We start from the raw sequence: 22,966 nt of genomic DNA on the forward strand, positions 1-22,966 counted from the left end.
TATGCTTTAGAGTCTGTGAAGATAGTTTCATCTACAAGTGGGCAACTGTAATATACATCCAATAATGTAGTCTCTAGTCTGTAAAATCTTTTTGGTCTAAAACTGAGCTCCTTATTCAGATATGATTTCTGTCTCTTCATTCTCATCAGTTTACTTAGTGGGTTATTCTAAGAGCGACCATCCCAGAATGCACTCCAACATTCCATTTTTGTCCTAGTAGATTGTTTATTGGTGCTGGGTATTGTAGCTCTACCACTGAGCTACATCCTTGGCCCTTTATTATTTTATTTTGAGACAGGTTCCTGCTAAGTTGCCCCAGGCAGACCTTGAACTTTTGATCCTCCTGCCTCAGGCTTTAGAATCCCAGGGATTACAGGTGTACACCCCTGTACTTAGAAAAGCATATGTTAATGCTTCCCCTTTAGTAGGGAAGACAAACCATTGCATGTAAAAACTATGCTACAGACTATGTAAATGTGCTTCCCAGTTGAATCATTCCCCACTTCTCTGTTTTTGGTTGTATGATGCCCTTTTAGAATACACGAAAACTGAGACTTAAAGATACTAAATAACCTACCAAGCAACCATTAGTGAATATGATAATTATATGTACAATAAGAACAATAACAAAAGTGCCCAGACCTGATTTCACTATGGTAATCTCTAACAATTTTTTTCAAACCCACAGACATTTAATAATGCACATAGTTCACATGTGCATGAGAGACATCCAAAGAATGAGCAGTTCTCAAAGAGGTGGCTTTGAATTCCAGCTTATAATAACATTGTCAACAAGGAAGAGTAAATTTTTAGAGAAGTGAGGAGATAAGGGAGTCTCACAGGAAGCAACTTTGGGGGAGTATGGTAACAGGGAGATAAAGGAGAGTTAGTAAAATTATTAATATAGATTTCCTTTGGTATCATCTCCAGGCCAATAAGGTTCTAAAATTGTCTTTTAGTAGTTAAGCTATTTTTCCTGGTAGAAACTGGGAGGGTAAAATAGTGGGGCTCAATTTTGACAAATTCATACATGCATGGAATATAACTAAACACTCTCTTCTTAAACTGAAATGATTGAATTTCTAAGGGTAATGTTTGGAGTATTACTATAGTTCTATAGGAGACTATGTAAAAGACTACTGAAACCTATCCAAAAATATCAGCTGCTTTGCTTATTTATCTTGTAAGACTTGACCACAATCAAACCGATTCTTGTCTAGTCAAGGGAAGAGCTTGAAGATCTATGGATTAAAGCCTTTTACCTGGAAAAATAAGAAATACAATAGACATTTCATCATGTTCTAGAAGGAAATGACCAATGTATCTGAAAGGTGCAAATCAAACTGCCATCACATTATGTTTCCTTATGGATTGGACTTCCGTGTCCTTATTCATAAATCAAGACAGCTAGATCAGTAGTGCTAATATTCTTCCCAGAGACTGAGCTTTAGGTTTAATGGAATTTAATTAAGAATTTTTTTTATTCAGATATTGCCTGGCTTTAGTCCCTTAATTTCATAAAATGCTCCTGACATTTTTTTTAACATATCAAAGTGGAGGAAATGCTAACTTTCTCAGAAGCCTATTCATTCTTTGGACTGGCTGGTGGGGGGAATGGTTTGCTTGGAAGGTGAACATACTGTATGTGGGAGGGTGCTTTGCAATGAGGGCACGGAATTACAGTACAAAGGATCAAAAAGAAAAATTGCTTTTGGAGTGACAAGCTCTCCTTCAAGGAGAAGAAAACACCAATAATTTATGCCTTGGAAGCACTGTAGGACTCATATTTTAGCCTGCAGAATTCCTCAGGATTGCTATAACTGGGCCTCTTGAAGGGAGGAACTATTAATCCTTTGCATGCTTTGCCATTAATATTGTTTATTGGGCCAGAAGAAGAGGACATAAACCTTAATGTCAGTTTTTCACACTAAGGATTTTTTTTCCCTTAAAAATCCAATGGTATCTGCCAATTTGATATGGCACTTTAAGGAGATTAGAGAAGCAGATGGCTGATTCTTAATGACTAATTTTTTTTTTTTTGTATCAACCAAAGATTTGTTATCTGATGCAAACTGTGCAGAAAAACAATGTTTCTTTTTAATAGAGTTGGGCTATGTTACTGAAAGGGTAAAGAAAGAGTTTTTACTGATAAATATTTTAAAAATTAGATTCAGAAGGTTCTGGAATATGAACAGAGTGCTAGGAAATACCTCACCCAAAAGTAAAACTCTGGAGGACAAGGAGTTACTGAAGAAGAACACTATACTTGATACATGCTCAATGTCAATCTTGAGAAATTACAATAAACAAACAAACAAACAAACACCTCATGTAGGAATTACAAAAAGCTCAGAGGTTAAGCAATGAGGCAATCTCACCTTGGTTCAAAATCTTAGGACAACCATTACTTTTTACAATTTAACACTCTTACCTAGACATAGTTTCAGTAAGAATAAAATGTGGATGGGAATAAATCCCTTGAGAAACAGTTTTAAATGATGAAGAGCACATATAATGTATTGAACTCAGTGTCTGACACTAAGTAAACACTCATTTGTTAAATGTCTGATACAAGGACTCACCAGGCTCCTATTTTCCCCTCAGCTGTTTTTTTTTTCCTTCTTCTCATATTCCCTGATAAATCAAAATGCTTTCAACTCTCTTAATTGATGTTCTGCCATATCCAGAACACAGTTTTTGAGAATAATTTTTCATGGTCCTCTTCTTGTATTCACCTCCCAATTCCAAGCAGGGGAATGTTGGGAATTCTATGACTCTTGGGACAAAAAGAATTCAGGAAAATGTAAAGGTAAGGAGCAGAAGTGGGAGCCAAGGATAAATTATTGCCTCTGTTGGGGTTAATTTTGGTCTCGCCATTTATTGAGACAGCTGGGCATCATCTTGAGAGATACCCAGGAAGGAAGTCAAATACTGGGGATAGAATCAAAGCAGAAATTGCAGAAGTACAGCAGTTCCATTGTGTGAAAAACAAAAGAAAGAAAGAAATGGATTTTGTGTATCTTTTAAAGGCAACCTAAAATATTTAAAAAAGGGCACATTATATACGGTTGTGCTATTTGGTAATGTAGACACTAGTCACACATAGCTCTTTTCATTTGAATGAAAATTAACAATCACTTAAATTTCAGCTTCTTATTCACACTAGGCACCTTTCAAGTGCTCAACAGCCACACATGACTTGTTACTGCTATATATTATAGACAACAACCATTGTTGTAGAAAATTCTGTTGGATAGTTCTTTGACAAGAAAAATAGGAAACATATTCTACCTATTTACCATTTATCCAGTGATCATCTAGTACCATTTTCCTCATCATGTTAAGTTTACCAGGATGATTAAAGCAAAGCCCTGACTCTTGTAGAGTTCCAAGTCTAATTGGGAAAACTGACAAAATCAAGCAAACAGCAACAGTGCAACAGGCACAAGATGACAGTAAATACTGATTAACTGGGAAGGGGCCTGGTTATAAAGCACTGTTGAGCAACTTACTAGCTATGGAATTTTGAACAGGTTATTCTAGATCTTAGTTCTTCACTCACTTGTTGTCTCATTTTGTATTCCTGGTTTTTTTTTTCTTTTAAATGAATATTCCTTGAGTGTCTTTTATATGAGCTATGCAGGGTTGGGGCTATTTGGAGCAATCAGGTCTGGCTAAAATATAGCTCATTTCATCCATCACATTTTTCTCTAAAGGAATGTCATTGCTCTTTCTCATTTATTTCATGTTGATTACATCCTAAGAGACTTTCTTCTTGTTATTAGAACTGCCTCATTTATTCATGATTCACACAATAATTTGACAGACATTATTGAACACTTGCTATGTAATAGGCACCACATTAAAAACATATAAATGAAAATGTCATGGATTTTGTCCTGAAAAATCTCGTGGGGGAGACAAAGACACAAATATAGTACAATACAATGTGATGGAGGTGTGAACAACAGGGTCTATGGGATAAAATGGAAAAAAGCCCTAACAAGCATTCAAAGAAGATTCTTCATTCCATTATTCATCCATGGAATAATGCATTTAATTGATTGGCTGACTTCAAACAATGATAAAGCTCTTGCACACTACATAAAGCCAGGCTTAATTATAATCCATCAAATGGCAATCAATCCTTCATCAACAAATGGGAAGCTTTTAGGGAAGGAGAATTCACAGTCAATTGCATTAAGGTTTCTAGATGTATGGTTGAACAGAATCCACTAGACCACTTTATCTGTAGGTCAATAATTCTATCTGTTGATGAAAAAATATTCCTTTCAGTTGCCACTCATAGAACTAGTATTTTATTAGGGGCTATAAGAGATTCAGAAATGTGTATGGCATGTCGTCTGCCCTCAGTGAACTTCTAATCTTCATAAATATATTTTTAAAGATCAGTTTGAAGGGCTGTGGTTGTGGCTCAGTGATAGAGTGCTCACCTAGCACACATGAGATACTGTGTTACATTCTCAGTACCACATAAAAATAAATAAATAAAATAAAAGTATTGTGTCCATCTACAACTAAAAAATAATAAAAATCAATTTGAAACTAGAGGGAAGAGCTGTCAATGTAATTTAGGAAATCAAAGGAGAGCAATCAGTATTCTTCCTATATTAGAATTTCTGGTGGAAATTATTATAGAACTCATACGTTAAAAAAAAAAAAAAATGGAGAAGGAGGAGGCCAGACAGGGCAAATTCCAAAAAAAGAAAAGGTTCAAAAGGGAATTTTAAGTAGTAGCTGGTACTTCACTAGTCAGGAGCCATGAACCTGAAACTGAGCTACGTATGTTAAGCATAATTCTTTATTTCACTTTTTCAATAAGACCATGATGCAAGTATTATCATACCATTTTAAATATGAAGAATTTGGAGCTCTCAGAATTTAAAACAGCTAACTTATCTGAAGTCACAAAACTAATACATGTTCAAGCTAAGATTCAAACTCAAAACTGTCACAAGAAAATTTTTATTTTTCTAGAATCTAACAGCGAAGACATTATTCGTTTAAGGAATATTGATGGCCTCACTATGGGGAATGCTGAAGAATATGATTACAAAGTTTACTTAAGCCAGAAAATTGAGAGGCTACAAGCATACACTTAAAAACAAACAAAAAAGCTTGATCCATTAAATCCCTCCCACCCCTCAAAAAAAAAAAAAATTCTAAAGCAATTAAACACAGAGTAATTTATTTGTGTATCAGCCTTACTTCACAAGCTAAAGTCAGGATATTCAGAATATTAAAATAATCACTTAATTGGTTATGCCTCTACCAAAAGCCTATCCAAATGAGGCAGAAGAAGAGACAGAAAAACCAATTGCAGAATTCAAATACAGATGTGAATAACACACACACACACACACAACACAAAATATACACATATATTTTTAAATGGAAATGTCATGTTCTATTATTGCTACAGTGAAACCACAGGCTTACAACACAGGGCAAAGAAGTTTTTATGGAAATTCAGGTGTTGTGTTATGATAGCAAGAGAGCCACAATGGGTCCCAACAAAAGGATATAAATGTGTGATAACCACACAAGCTGTTGTGCCAGGCAGAGACAAACAGCTGATTAAGACCAAACTGGCCAGCATAGGATGCCGACCCAAACTTGGCTCCTTTCTGAGGGCACCGTTGCCAGGACATATTATTGTATTTTTACAACATGGAAATGAACCATTGCATGAGGTTTGATTTTTGTCTTCTCCCCTGCTCCTGCTCCTTTGAGAACAGTGTCACTGTCACTCACATGATTGCATTTTTACCCTTTGTTATCTGCTTAGTTCACATAAAATTGAGACATGCAAGAGACATGTGAGAAGTATTCCTTCTGTGTCCTTATCATGGAACTTATTTAAAAAAAAAAAAAAGAGCAAGAACCCTTCGCCCAATGCACAGACACACAAGACATATACACATTGGCAGTAACCCTGTAGCAGGAAAAAAACTCCCTTATACAGACTGAAATGATGAATGGAAGAGTTGAGAGGTAAATCGCCAGAGGTATCAGAAGATGTGTTTTGGTGACACCAGCAAAGGCATAGTCATTAATTTCAATATCTGACAACCAGAAAGTTAAAAGGAACCCACCCCTGTCATCACTTAGACTGCTGATTGATTGATGCCAATGACTCTTTCCTTCCCTGGCATCCCATCTCTTCCATCCCTCTCTGACAAGACCCCCACATTTCCTCAAGCTAAGTCTGTGCCTAAGGCAAGAGCTTCTTACAATTGGACTGAATGGAGTAGAGATCTATAAAGGGCATGCTTGCCTTCTAATAAGCTGTCACCTAAACTGAGTACCTTTCAGATGTCACTAATTATCAGGTTGGTGGAGATGTCCTGAGTCTCCCTCAAGTTGGTCCAGGCAGCATTGGAGAACATCTCTGATAATATCAGAGATGTGCATAATGACCTCTTAGAACATTCTGATACAAGTGTTATGTGTAGACGCATACATAAGACACATTTGAAACTGAGTGAGGACCTACATTTCACAGGGACAAGGATGTGGTTTAAACTGTACTATTTCCACAGTCCAGCCACCATCTGGATAACTCTGCTAGGAAGGGAAAATACATGTGGTTTTCACATTTAATTTAGTCATAGAGCCTCAGAACGTTCCATACCACCAAGTAGAGGCAAAGCACATACAAACCATCCGATACGCAAGTAAATGACCATGATTCAAGAAAGCAAATACGAAACTGGCATGTTCACTAGTGTCTGAAATATTAGGAGGACATACTTATTGTCATTGGTAAACACCATTCAGAATTTAGGACCCATATTCCTTCACCTAGAATAGGCTTCAAACATGTCACAATTTTCATGTGATATTTAAATCTCAACTGTTTCAGTGTCTCCACAATAATAACATGGGTCCAGAAACATCTGCTTTCCTATTACCTAAAATATTGATAAATAAATGAAAGAAAAAATATATATGTGAGAGAACTCTTGGAAACACTTAGAGGTTTTTAAAGGAAATAAGCTCACAATTGAATAAGCACAAAATAATTGTTTCCAGGGCTCCAAATGCAGGAAAGTATCATTTAAAATGTCATATCATTGCTGAAAGCCTTGATAGAAACATAATATTTATTTCAAATATATATAGCATATTAATGAAATAATAATAAATTGCACACGAACTGAAGTAATCCTTCCCATCTAATTTCCTTGTTCAAACATTGTTCAGAAAGTTTCTTCTCTGTGTCACAGCACAACAAAATTTTTTTAAATATTAAGGGACACAAAATTTATAAATAGATTATTACTATTGAATCTCCCCAGCTTACTAAATCAATTTCCTTGGACTGTGCTGAGGCTGATGTAAAGTAAAAGTAAACAAAATATCACATATAACTCAAATAGTGCCTGAAAATCGTTGATAGAAAAGAAGAAGAAATGAAAGAACGTGACAGAGAAGTGTACCTTCTTCTGTTGGAAAAAGCTAATCTAGAGTGGTGTTTTATGTCTTCATTATGTGCCCTGACATTGATATATTTTGAATCATAGTCAAGGACAGAAGCAAGGAAAAGGAAGAATCCATCATTTAGGACCAAAAAAAAAAAAAAAAAGAAAAAATCAATTGTTTTAAAGTAAAAGGGCAAGGAATGGGGAGGATTCTTTATCATAATATAGTTACTTAGTTAATATTTACCTAACAACTACTATGCTTCTATCTCTTCAAGAGACTGAGAACATAAAAATGATCGGGATCCTGTCCTGAGTGAGCTGTCAGTCCAGTGAAGAAGAGAAAAATAAAAAAGGAACAGTAAGGACATATGCTCTCCTTTTGTTTTAAGCATACAAAGATACTGCCTCTCATTCATAGGACAGCTGTCCCCCAACTCAGGAAGCCTAAGTGTCTTTCTGGTAGTTTTTGCACTACCCTGATGTAGAAAAGTTGTATATAATCTAAAGAGGGATAACAAAATTGTAAAAGGAGGCAGAGAGACAGACTTCCAAGGTAAGATTAAAGAAGCTACCCAAGTACAGTCTTCCTACATGACAACACCCTAATTATAAATATTCTGGTGATGTAAATACCAAAGGGAAAACATAGGAGAGAGAAGCAGAATTAGAAAAGTAAAAGGTTTGCTATAAATAAGAAGAAATGCAATGACACATACAATGTCACATACAACATAAAGAAATAGCTTCTTGGGAAGGAGAAGAATTTTATCTCTTCAGTCATTTGATTTAGTTCTTTTTTCTTTCTCTCAGCTTGCTTTAATTGAGAAAGTATATACAAATTTCATTTTCAATCTTCATATATTGTTTGAGTGTATCCTATGTGCTAGGTGCTAAGATAAGTGTTGGATAGGGATGAGACAGAGGTTCGTGCATTAGGGGAATTTACAACCTGAAGGATTCTATGTCCTTCCTCTCTCTCTCTCTCTCTCTCTCTCTCTCTCTCTCTATATATATATATATATATATATATATATATATATATATATATAATTCACTGCTTACTGATGCTTCCCTCAGGCTGCAAGAAACTCAGTCATCTCTTGGTTTTTCTGGGACTCTATTAACCATATCTTCCACAAAACTTATAAAGATATTCCTCTCTCCTCACTCTCCTGCCTTAATTACACACACATACACAAACACACACTTGCACACACACACACATATGCACATGTACACTTGCATATTTATCTAAAAAAATCATCTCCGGCATTAAGTATAGTAGTACCTAGATTTGATGTTATTGAATGTAGTATCCTTGATCTTTATCATAAAAATGGAAGATAGAAAATCTGAGAAAAACCATCCTGATCATTTTGAATTCAAATGTCATTGGTCATTTCAAATGTTACTTTTTTTGGTCCCATGTGAAAAACATTTTTAAGGAAGAAAAATTATTTAGGAAAGGGAAAATAAAATTTTTATAATCACAGTATGGAACTTCAAGATATTAGTACTTTCCTAATGTCTGTCAAGGACATGAGTGTGAGTTTGTATATATGTATGTGTGTGTGTGTGTGTATGTGTGTGTGTGTGTGTGGTGTGTTTGTGTGGGTTTGCAGCACATGTCTGAATAGACTTAAATGTAAAGTTGAAAGGTCCTGGCCTTCTATGAATCAAGAAACAGACTTTTATTTCATTCTCACTATCAGCAGGATTTCCAGGTCACCTTATCTGTTGACAAATAAGTTAAATGAAGCTCAAAGGACAGTAGCAACTGGTTTTAAAAGTCTCTCCAGTTTTCTGTTGTGAAGTTAGATTTAAGTCCAAGTCTATTTAATTTTAAGTCACTTCTTAAACTACAAAATACTCTATCCATACAGAAAACACACTACATATAACAAGTTCATATATCTCCCGTGCACCGTGATACTTACTAGCTGTCCCTGTGGTGAGATTGTAGTTGATGCCCAGAATATTCCTGCAGGGTTTTCAATATGGTTCTTATTTCAAATACTGTGTTTCCTTAAGGGAGGATATGTCTCAAATTTATGTTTGAAAAAGATGGTGTGTGTTTTATGGTATGCATCATTAATGCACCTGACTAAATGGTACAAGATACCCCATTACCCCAACTTAGAATATTGGTAACTATATTAAGAGAGTGCCATATTTGGAAAAGCCTATGAGTGACTTCCATTTATCACACATGTACCTTAGTCTCTGATGAGAGCCCAGAACAGTCTTTACACTCTTTTATACCAACACAACACCTGAGATCTAAATTTCTGTTACCATACCTAAGCCACTCCTCAGAAGGACACAATTTACAATATTAAAAATAAAAACACTGATAACTAAATTCATTCTGCTTGTGTGCCCAAATGCCAAAATGTTTACTAGACACTTTGGCATCATTTAGTTCTCATAAAAATTCCATAGAAAACGTATTGTTGTCAGATGAACAAACTGAATCTCACACAGATTAAGCGACTCAATTTTCAGCAAAATTAGAAAGAGCCAACATGCAACCACAGGGCTGTCTGCCTGCAGAGGCTTCTACTGTCCCCCACAGTGAAGCTTTCTTCTGCAGCCTGGATACCTATGATCACAGGTGACTTCAAGATAACTAAAATCAATGCAGCACCCTACAGAGAACCTGAACAGCAACTAGCAGTATGTCATTCAGGCTTCAGGTCAACAGAAAGAATTGCAGGCATGGCCAGAACTATTCTCTTGCCCTGTCTTTGGGTCAGAGATCTCAGCTCCTTCCTCTATACTTGCTCACTTCCTAGGAGACATTCAGGGGCACCCTCTTAATGCTGGGGAATTCACACTGTGTTTCCAATTAATGCAACTGCTGGGTCATTGTATTTTTTTATTTAAAGTCTTCAAAACATCTGTGATACCAACTAAAGTGTGGCTTACACTTGTCAGATAACTGCAAAACATAAACCCGACCAAATTACAAACTATTTAATTCTTTGAAAAGTTATTTTTCTAATTGAAGGGGAAATGAATTAGAATAAATGATATACAAAAGTGGAAAATGTGTACTGAGTGCTTACTTGGTGAAAGGAAGACTACCAAGGGGATTGTATGTATTATTTCATTGAATTCTCATGTAATCATCTAATTTAATGCCTAAAATAACAGAAGGCATTCACCATTGAGATGCCCATTTTTCCAATAAATAAAACAGAGAAAATATGGAGAGAGTAAACTATTATTGAAGGGTTGAAAAGCTAAGTGGCATAAAGGCCATTAGTTTTTAACTACTAGGCTTTAAATGAGAGTAAGATTAGAGGCTAAAATTGAGAGATACCAAGTAACAGAAGTACTCAATAACAATAGAAAGAAAGAAGAATTCAAGATTGCAACACTTTTCTGATGGCCTGTAAAATTAATATTTTTCTCATCAAGTTGACAAGATATATGTCAGTGAAAAGTGATTTTGGTATATATAACTGTGACCAATTTTTGAAAATTGAGAAAAAAATTAACTGAATTTTCTTACAGATGAGACCCCTAGATCAAGCCACACTGCTCCCTTTACATGTTACTTCGAAAAAATAAATCACTGTATTTTAATCTCTCTATTGCCCTAATGATTAAGATTGTTATATTTGCACTGTTTAAGAAAATAGTCTCCATAGGATACATAGAAGACATAATCAAAGATGTATATATTTTTTGCAGCACAGTTTTTTAAAATTTGAAATTGAAGTATTTTAACCTCAAATGTCGTCACATCCACAGTGTTTCACAGCCCCTATTCACTATTTCTGCACCTGCCTGGTCCTTGTTCACCCTGGAGACGGGATCTAATCTAAGCTGGCATCAGCATATTACTATGAATTGGTGTATTAGGATTCTTGCTCAGATCTCAGGGCAGATATATGCGTAGACTTGAACAAATCATCACATTTCTTCTGAAAACATTGGAGTACCAAGTTTTCCTTGTCAGTAAAAATAAGCAGAAGTATATATCCTTAGTGATATTCAGTTCTTTTATATATATATATTCTTAGAACAAAAGTTGTTCTTTAGGGATAATATTAGTTAATCAGTGCTATCATATTGATAGATGATTCTCAATTTCTAACTTAAGTAAGAAATCTAGACAATGATCCTTTATTTGGACGATGATTACACAAAATCCATTAGGTAAATGGCTGCTGGCAACCTTTTTTTTAACACAGGGACATACCTGAAGTCCATCTGAATCAGCTGATCAATCTAATGTCCCAAAGGAGAGCCATCACCTGATGCTCCTTGTAGAAGTATAGACCATTAGTTTTCTGCCACTTGTGAAAAAGGGATCCTAATAACATGGTTTGTCCATGGCAAGTCTTTTTGTTTCTTTATAGATCAGAAACATTTGATGTGTCCTTCATTGGATAAAACAGGTAGGTAGATGACAAAACCAGTGGAGATGAAGAAAATAATTATAAAAAGAGAAAAGTTAGACTGAAAATTAAATCCAAGTGACAATAAGATTTCATTTTAATTCCATATTTGCATGAATTTTTTAATGTGATTCGAATTCACTAGTACACCATGTTATTGAAATTATCTGCCCCCTAAAATTGAGGGTGGATAATTGAAAAAAAAATAAAATATCAAGCCTTCTCTATTTTCATTAATATTTAAATGCCCTTTACAACTTGGTCATAAATCAACAAAAGTCAAACGGAATACTTAACTGTTTCATGAAACAACCTAAAATTGAGTATTCCTCTCAAACCAGGGTGTGTAACAGGAAGTTAGGCTGTTTACTTGTAAAAACTCAGTCTGTATATCGGGAAAACTAAACATCTGTGATGACACAAAATTCAACAGAGACTCAGAAAAAAACATCTGCACATGAGAAAGTAGGTCAGGCCACTAACCTAAAGAGAGATGAGAGTCTCTGCAGATCTGCACAATCAGCTTCCAGTAGCCGTCTTTCTTCCTTGTTATGGTTTGAATATGAGGTATTCCCCCCAAAGAGTTCATGTGTCAATGAGGGAATATTCAGAGCAAAAATTATAAGATTATACGTTCTATAACCTGATCAGTGGGTTAATCCATTTGATGTACTGGTGGTTTGAAAGCACAATTGTACAGGGTGACAACTATAGGCAGGTACAGTGTAGCTACAGAAAGTAGGTTTGTGTTCTATCCCTGGAGCTCTGCTCTCTCTGTGTTCTATCCCGACAGCTCATGCTCTTCTGCCATGATGTTCTGCCTCACTTCAGGCCCAAAGCAATGGAGGTACTGATCCTGAACTGAACTTCAGAACCTGTGAAGCCTGAATAAACTTTTCCTCCCCTAAGTTATTCTTGTTGGGTATTTTTTTCATCAGGGTGACATAAAGATGACAAATATTCTACTTTTCCCCTAGTCTCCCCTTCTGTTAATTTCATTCTTCAAATTCTGTTATTGATTTTTTTTCTGTTCCAATTTTATTTTCTTCTTTTCTTTTTCTTCCTTCTCTTTTTTCCTTCCTTCTTTCCCTTCTTGTTTCTTTGTTCATTTCTTCCTTTCTTTTTAAAACTTACATTGCTCTTTAGTTTTACCTGATTCATTAGGAATGGAAAGGGTACAGGGTGTACAAAATGAGGGCTGTTGGTTTCCTCAGAGCCTCAAATCAACATAGAGCTGTTTATAAGGGCATGAAACAAAATTCTTAGCATCCTCCAAAGGATTTTTTCTTCTATAAATAAAATAATGTTCCAGAATCCATTCGACATTTAGACTTGGTTTTCTTCCCATTCATTGAAACCACTGCGTAGTTTTACATTTTTATGGAAAACATTAAAGATGATACCAACTAGAGGAGTTGTTGTGAAAAAATTCATTAATTCATGAATAGTACTCAGAAGAGTACATTTAAAATGTTTGTTCATTGTTACCTATTTATTATTGTTGTGATTATATTTTTTGAAAAACATATTCAAAATAAATTATTATTATTTATAAAAAAATATTGCTCCCAAAAGCAATATAACCAGACATCACTCTGATAATAACCTCAGAAGATCTGAGTTTTAAAAGCCATTTAATCAATAATTCAGATAATTTGTCCACTAATGTTTCAGCCACTCAGGCCTCAAACAGCTGGGTTTATTATTCGTTTGGCAATATGACTTGTACAAAACTTTGGTGTCTGTAACTGACATTGCCACAAAAATAAACACATTTTGGCATAACAGTGAAGTACAGCTCAGAGCACTAATCTCCGGGATATATAAAGAACTCAAAGAAATTAACAGCAACATAAATAAATGATGCAACCAATAAGTGGGTGAAGGAACTGAAGAGACCCCTTCACAGAAGAAGAAATGCCATTGATCAACAAACGGAAGAATATGTTCAACATCTCTAAAAATTAGAGAAATGCAAATAAAAACTACTCTATGATTTTCTATCACTATAGTCAGAATGGCAATTATCAGGAATAAAAGCAACAATAAATGTTGCTAGAATATAGAGTAATAATTTATATAATAATAATAATAATAATAATGTGGGGAAAAAGGTACATTGATACATTGCTGGTGGGCCTGCAAATTGGTACAATCACTATGGAAAGCAGTTTGAAGATTCCTCAGAAAACATGGAATGCAACCACCATTCGACTCAGCTATCACACTCCGCAGTTTATTGACAAAGGACTTAAAACCAGCATACTACAGTGATGCAGCCACATCAGTGTTTATAGCAACTCAATTCACAATAGCTAAACAATGGAACCAACCTAGATGCCCTCCAACAGATGAAGTGATAAAGAAAATGTGGTATATCTACACAATGGAATATTACTCAACCTTAAAGAAGAATGAAATGGCACTTGCCTGTAAATGGATGGAGTTGGAGAATATCATGCTAAGCGAAGCAAGCCACCCCCCTCAAAAAAAAAAAAGTCCAAATGTTTTCTCTGATAAGTAGATGCTGATCCATAATGGGTGGGGGTAGGGAAGAATGGAGGAACTTTGGATTTGCAGAGGGGAGAGAAGGCAGGGCAGAGGGAATAGGGATAGGAAGGATGGTGGAACAAGATGGACATTATTACCCTATATACAAGTATGATTACACTACCAGTGTGACTCTGCACCATGTACAGCCAGAGGAAGGAGAAGTTGTGCTCCATTTGTATACAATATATCAAACACATTCTACTGTCATATGTAACTAATTAGAACAAATTACAAACAAAAAGTAATGTACAGGATTGTACTGAAATCCTTGATAAAGATGCACAGCAGAGAAATTAATGATATCTGAGTTAAAATTGAGGCTTTGCCACTTATTATATGTGTGAAATGAACAGTTGCTTGTGTCTCTGTGCTTTTTCCCTAAACCAAGATTTATGAGAAACTTCAAACATCACCATAAAGTGAGTTTGATAATTTAATGAGATCTCCAGCTTAAAGCCTCTTAGAAACACCTACAACATGTTCAGAGCTTGTTTTCCAAGAAGCTGGCTTTAGTGCTCTGCAGTCAGACACATCTGGGTTCCAATCCTGGCTCTTTTACTTCCTCCCTGTGTGATTTAGGCAATGGCCCATCTTCTCTGACTTGCTACATTCTCACCTACAAAAACAGCCTGAGTTTGTTGTGAAAACGGGAAGAAATGTATGAATAATGCCAAGCCTATTGCTTGGAATCTAGAAAACTCTCAATGCACAGCAGCTATTGATAAGAATGTTACTTCCGACATTGCTGAGTTCAAACAGCTACCTTATTTTGGGGAGAAAGAAGGAAGACTTCTCCTCCCACTCCATACATATGCTATTCTTTCATCTAATTTGGATATCAAAATCCTTTTCCTGAAAAGTTGTAGCTGTTTGTTTTTGCTGTATCACAGGTGAGGAAAGAAAACTCTTTGGGGAGTGGACGAAGAAAGTCTGGTATCACAAGAAAGAAAATACCTTCTCAAGAGTGGGTCTTCACAAACCTCCAACCAGTTCTGATACCCCAGCTTCTTCCTCCTTCCTTGGCTGTTGCAAGGGTGAAACTAAAAGAAAACAATTGTGCATCCCTTTCCCGTCTTTCACTGAAGGGCTAAAGTGCTTTCTGGAGGTTCCCCCAAAGCCCTGGTTCTTTAAGAGGCTCACAGAAGAACATCTCACTACAGAGAAAGGCCTCTGGAAAGAGCTGTCTTCAGCTCTTAAAAAATCCCAGAGAGAGAAGTAAAGGTCTGATTCAACCTCAGCTCTAGAAAGATACAAGGAACACTGAATTAAACAAAAATAAATTGTGCCATATGTCAATTGTCTCCCATCTATTCTTGTGCTTGAACGATGGTACTCGAAAATGAAAAAAAAAAAAAAAAAAGAAGAAGAAATTCTTCCTGGCAATTTGATTATTAGGTCATTTCAAGAGAGGCAATTTTTAAAAAACCAGCAAATGCCATAGAGAGAACTAAAATAATAACAAGCAACACTAATAGAGCACCTTTCTTCTTCAAAGCCCTTTACAAACATGAAGTAATTAGGCCAATTAAAACTTGAAAAAGGAGCCTATTTAGACACAATCTTCTTTCCACATATAGTGCATCTGTTAGAAAAGACTCTTCAGCCCGTTCAATGCAAAGGATGCTCATAGGAAAAGGAGACGCCCATAAATAATCAGCAGGACTCATTCAGAAGAAACTGGGTCTGGAAGCATTTAGGTATTTACATCAAAAGTGAATTTTCCACACCTTAATTTTCTTCTGACATTCCTACAACAAGCTCTATCTAGGTAGCTAAATACTTCCCATGAGAGCCAGGCAGGTATGAATGGATGATAGTAGCAGAAAACAATGCTGCTGAGTCCAAGGAATGGATGGGCAGAAGGTCTTAGTTTTGCCTTTTTAGCATAAACTAATTTTCAAGAAGAGTCCCTAAATGACTATGCAGGGAAAGAGTGTCTTGAACTCTGAAGCGTTCTGAATAAAGAGTAAGGAGATTTAGTCCTTATTCAAGTTTAGCCACTAATTCATTATGAGCCTTGGAAAAATGATTTAATCTGTTTAGGGCTTCAGTCTCTTAAATGTGAAATGAGCTATTTGGTTTAGATCCATGGTTTCCCAAGAATGTTCTGAGGGTACTGGGTGTCCTGAATGTGGACAGATAAAAGCTCTGTATTTCTCTTGTGGCTCAAAGTGCAGCCACATTTTGTTTCATTTCAGAAGCTGGATTTTTATGAGATGTTGTAAATAATTCCATGTCTAATAGAGAAAAAAAAAGTCACTGAAATGGATGATCGCTAAATTCTCTTACAGCTCTGCTCTTCTGTGGCTTTATGAATGATTCCAAACCTCATAATGTAAAGGACATGTTTCAACAAAAACTGACATTATAATATATTAAACTTCTCTTATCAGAGGAAGAAGGAAAGATAAGGCAATAGTTCTGGAGCTGTCTCTGTGCACTGAAGATCTGGCAGTTAGGAAGGCTCTTTCTCTTTAACTTGTCCAATCTCAGCTGCAGGAGATAGTAGTGGGCATCTCTTCTTTCTGTTCTACCTTCCCTGCATGATGCTGGGTGGCTGATTCTATCATGTGAGCCTCAAAATAAAGTTTTGTGGAGGGAAACAGGAGGCTCCATCATATTCCTTGATGTGTCATTTTTCACACAGCCTGCCAGTTTATCTCATTTCTCTAATTTTTAAGTAAGCATTTTCTATGAATCAAACACTTGGATCAAAGGGGGAATAAATGGAAGGATTGGGGAGTATAATTCCACCCTTCCCTGCTAACCATGGCCACTGTTTTACCTAGAACCTAGGCTCTTTTCAAAATCCTCCCTGACAGTGAACTCCTTCGAACTGGTCCAAACTACATTATTAATCTTAATTTGACAGGTAGAAACTGAGGTCAAAGGATAAATACACCAAGCTCTAATGCCTGTTTGGCCACAAATAGAACACTAGGCTATTTTAACCTCAAGACCTAGGTTTTGCCCATCACTAAACTGCTTGTCTTTTGACATTGTGTAAAACAAGCACTCGTAGTTCACACAAAGAAAGACTCGTCTGGCTTCCTGTACCTGGTACCATTGACTTTTGCCAACCTTTCTCTTTAGATTTTCATGGTTGGGGGAGAGCATACTAAGGGAGGGACCATGTTAATTTTAGGGCACCAGGTTCTAAAATTAACATAATACATGACCTCACTAAAGTTACACTCATAACCATGATATATTCAGCTGGTTTCCTTACCTGGAAGAATGTGAATACATAATCACCTTACAGCACTATTATAAGATTTCAATCTTCTGTGCAAAAACACATCCAAATTTTTTTAAAATGCTTTGCATAACCCCTGGTGGCATTTAAGATGTTTTAGTTTCTGATGTTTTCCATCTCTTGCAGCACAACTGATTAATGAGCCAAACCAAAGAGATCCTTAGAGCACAGATTTCCCCAACAAAAATAAAGGATTCCTAATTCCAGATGGAAGGCATTTTGGCATTTCCTTAGAGAATATCAGTAGTGAATTGAAATAGAAATAGATGCTCCTTACTGAGTAAAAGTCTAGCAACTCATTTATAGACTTATCTACACTTTAATTAAAATAGGACAATTATCAGGGAAATTGTGAGGAAAAGCCATCAATACTATTGACTGTTTTTGCAACCTTGACAATCAGAGGGAATAGTCAGTGACAACACTCAATGTCCATATACAGGATATAAAAGAAAAACAGTGAGTTATGAATGCAGGATTATTGAGAAATTCCCAACAGTGCCTAGGGAAAAAAAAAAGTGACCAAGTATCAGACATAAGATCCATAGAGCAACCAAAAAAGTGATTTTAAATTAGTGGCCTGAGCAAAAGTCAAATACTATGGTAAAACAAACAAAAAGCACTTCTTTTATTTTATTTTATAAACCTCATCAGGGGCAGGAAGGTGCTTGAGTACTGTGTATAGCAATGTGTCCCATGCCTCAAATGACATGTGGTGACTCTAGAAAGAACAATTTTCATACTAAAAACCACGTGCAAGAGTTTGGCATAGCTCTAAGCTTGTTTTCTCAGTCAAGACTTGTAATCATACAAATCTGCAGATCAACAAATGAGCACAGGCCTTCAGGACTACAATTTGAAACTAATAAACCCAACTCTTAAAGATTCCAGCTTCTAGCAAATGAAGTATACTGAGTTTTACCACACTCAGTTTCCTTAATCCCCAATTATCTAGCTGTACTACCAAACATCAAGCACACTGGGCAAGTTTGTACCAGATTTTAACATCTTATCTACCTAAATTGGAAGAAGGTGCTCTGAATGTACATTTTTTATACATTATATACAGTTTTCCATTTCTACTGCTGTTGCTATTCTAATATTTCCTTTCTTAATAATCACCTTATGTCTTTGCTGGACCACAGCTCTTATATCCTATTAGAAAAGTCACCTGTCTAGTTTAAATGCTCTTTTCTATTTGACTTCTGTCAATAAAGGCTGAAAAGTCTAATGCTACCATCTTCAAAAACATACTTTTCCCAAGTATTGCCAGATTTAGATAGGCATATCTGGAATTTGATATGTGCACCCCTTAGACACAGACGTTCACTTCTTCAGAAATGTGAAGGAACACATCACCTTTTCAGGTCTATCATTGAGCAAAATAATACAAAAATACAGGTCACTGTCTTTTATACTTGAACCTGTAATATTAAACAGAAGGCATAAATTATAATATTGTCTGTGACGAAAAGAAAGCTAAATGACATGGTGCATGAAAAAATAAATATCCAAAGAGACACTGACAGGTAGAAGAGTGGCCTAAACATCAACAACATGAACTATCACTATCACAGATATATGAGATTACAGAGATTCAAACATGAGCTCTAAAACAAAGCAAACATATCTTTTGGGATTTGGTGATAACAGAACATGCTTCCCTACTTAGTACTTATTTGAGTCCGTCTAAATTGCTTTCTCTTGCTCAGTTTTCTCATATGCTAACTGGAACGAATAAATTCTATCTTATGAGATCACTAGAAAAATTAAGTTATATAGCATAAATTAAGGTCATACTCTCGAGTCTAGAATTAAATTACTGTGACAATTTAGATGTAAAAAAAAGTGTATCAGTTTTAAACATTACCTTCACAAATGCAAGTAGAGGATATTTGATATATATTTATTCATTCATTTAAAAAATGTTTGGTAAAAACTTAATACATGTTTAATTTCCCATTAGGCCCAGTGTTATGCTTCAGAAGACACAAAGGTGAAGTAGTCTGGGCACAAAGGTAGAGTTGAGAAGTTGCAAGAACTAAATAAAAAGTAAAGACTAAATAAAAAGCAAATAGCATTACCACAAATTCCCTGTTCCCAATTTTCGTTCTTTTGCTTAATTTTCTTTGCACCAGATATGTTATGCCTCAGGGATTCTCCTTCTGAAGAATGCCTGACCCGTGGATCCTCTTGAATGAGTTGGTCTAAATAATCCAACCCATGTTGCATTCAGGTGGACAAAGTATTGATACCAGATCCACAATTCTTGTCACCACCAAGCCTCTGACCAAGGCACATACCCTTCCTCAAGAGCGTGAGTGCAATCAGCAGATTTTCTCTCTTAGGAATTTGTACCAGAACATATGAAAGACTGCAGCAACTGGCAAAGGAAACTGGTAACGGGAGAATGCAGGGGGTAGGTCTGAGACTGTGAGGGGACATGTCTGTACTGAAATTCTGGGACACCAAAGAAAGGGTGAAACATAAATACACAGGGAAAATCTGAAATGTCATGAGGGTGAGACCTGGAGATTGTAACATATGCCAAGAGTTTCTAGTTCCTAATCAAAATAGTAAATGCTAAAGCTACCTCTTTACTGAGCAGTTAGTCTATTCTAATGACTCTTTCAGTATGTTGTATGCACTAACTTGTATAATCATCATAAAACTCCTCATAAGGTAGTTACTGCTATTTTTCATTTAACACACGCTGAAAATTAGATCAGGAAAAGATAAAGTAACATGTGAAGATTTCAAGACTATTATTTATTGTGGCTCGTATCCAAGTGGAAGCCCAAGCTCCTGTCTTCCTGCCTTACCCTACTACAGCCCCAGATGTTTGGCACCCTTATAATAGAACACTTTACCTTTGGAAGGCCTCAGTGAGTCTCTCCTTCACTCAATGAGAAAAGTCCAAACCACAGTAGCACCTTTGTTCCTAACAAGAATCTGAGGCTGCAGGAGAATCGCTTTCTCCTCTCAGGGAACATCCTGCTTTGTGTACAGAGCAGTACTGAGTTTCTGAAGAGCAGTCTTTGATAGCTTGTGCAGTGGCATTTTGGGATAATAGAACCTTGAAATAATAATGAAGCAACTTTTCTTCAAACCTTCCAAGTCCTCCCCAGGAACCCTCTTTTAAACGTCTACAACATTTCTCCAAAGAGATGAGGGGAGGGAGACAGCCTTCCCTGCCACACCATGCCACAAAGACAGGCAAAACAAGACCCAAAAGCAGTTCAAAGAAAGACCTCCCAGGGAATAATAGATGCTGCTGCACTCCATACCCCTCTATTGTAAGTTGTGTGATTCCATGACTATTTTTCTCCACCTCAAATGAAAGCCTTTTATGGAAGAAAGAATATGGCATTTTTACCTTTCCACACACTGTGCCCTGGAAAAGGCTGCATGTGGAAAATGACTCCAAAAATGACTTTCTATGACTGAATGAGTGAATGAAGAAAGAAAAAAAATCATACATTCTATTAAAATCCATGCCCTTCTCAAATAAGAGGAAAGATGCTTTTTAATTGGTCAGTGCTGTTGTCTTTTCAAAAAATTCAACTACAAGCAGTGTTTTTTATTACAGTTATCCTGTGAGATGGCAGCACTAAAATCCAGGTGTCATTCAGATTTGTTGGATTTGATTCTTAGCCCTACTAAATGATACGGTAGTTACTCAGCATGTGTCTTCTCCTCTGTTTCCTCGATTGAGACTCTTGAAAGATTTAAGAATCTTGCCTATCCCACAGGGTCTCTGTGAGGTTTAATCAAGACAACAATATGCCCATAATAGTGCCCCGCACACGGTAAGCATTCAATAAATATTAGGCTTTTTGTTATAACACTTCCTTGGAGGAGGAAACCTAGGCATGGCCCTGCCCACAGAAACACTATAAAGTATACAAACATGTGGGTATATAAGAAGACAATATAATGTAATAGCTGTGAGTGATGTTATGGAATTGCTATTTCAGAGTTCATATCTTAGTACAACTTCATCCAAGCATCTTTACCTCTGTATGCCTCTGCAAAGTAGACCTAATAATAGTTCCTGGTCCATCGGACTGGAATCATGAATCAAGTTTCTACATGGAAAGCTTGCAGAACCATGCAGTGGTTCATAGTAAATACAACTGGTTATGGTTACTAAACCTAATGACATTCACATATAAAATCGCTCTCAGGCACTGTGCCTTCTATATTTGGAAGTATCTCTGCAGTCCAAGTGATGTGCCCCTTTGACATATACTACTACACACCTATCTGCCACAGGAAGTGTTGGCGGCTTTGTTACAAATCCACAGTTCAGATTTAGTGGGAGTTTGTCAGGGAAACACCAACTCGGCAGGAAAACAGAAAAAGCAAGGTTACTTGCTTGGGGGGTATTTTGCCCAAGTCTTCTGATAACATTTTTTTTTTCCTTAAATCTGCCCAGAGTAATTATGGCTCTTAACAATTGTTATAGCTCAGTAGCAAATGCTGGGTGACTCCTGCAAACAGTTTTATCAAACTGACATTCTAACAAATGTCCCTTGCTAAATGTCAAGTGAGATTTCTGGAGGGGAAAGTAAAATGCCTCTTTTCTTCTTCCACATCCCAAGTTTATGTAGATCAAAAAGACACTGCAGGACGGCTGTTGTTTCAGCAAATCAGACATCTGCAATAACACCCCAAGAATCCTTAATCAGGCAAGCCTCCATTCTTAACTCTGGGGAGAATTAATTATGAATATGAAATCAGCATCCTTGTCGATCCAGGAAGCTTAAGTGACTTGCAAGGGTGCTGTCCTCCTGCAGCTGTAATTAAGCAGAAACGAGTTGAAGAGTGCAGGACAGATGTACAGTGAGGCTGATCACTGGCCCACTGTGCAGGAGATCCTTGTCCATCACTGCATCCCCATTTGCATATTATTCATGAAACAAATATTCTACAATATATGACCTCCTCAGTACACTGAGGGGAAGATAATGAAATCAACAGTAGCGGGTCACTGGAAAAAAAAACAACAACAAAAAACCAAAACTACCTTCAGGAAAAAGTGGAGTATTCTCTTCCTTTGCTGGGCCATGATTAGAGAATAACCAAAACTTTGGAAGAAGAGGTCATGATTGGTTGCTGCCTACTGCCTCTATTCGGCTTCTTTTACACAGACAGAATTCTGATTTTGTTCCAGTATCTGATGGACACTATCACTAAAGGAGGCTGATCTTTTCTCAGCCTCACCAGCTAGTCAAGATGGGCCTCAGTCCATAATCCACTCTTCTTGTCAGAGATTGGTTTACAAAAGGTCTTGTGAG

The sequence above is a fragment of the Callospermophilus lateralis genome, chromosome 2 (assembly GCF_048772815.1).
Source record: "Callospermophilus lateralis isolate mCalLat2 chromosome 2, mCalLat2.hap1, whole genome shotgun sequence".
Lineage (NCBI taxonomy): Eukaryota > Metazoa > Chordata > Mammalia > Rodentia > Sciuridae > Callospermophilus > Callospermophilus lateralis.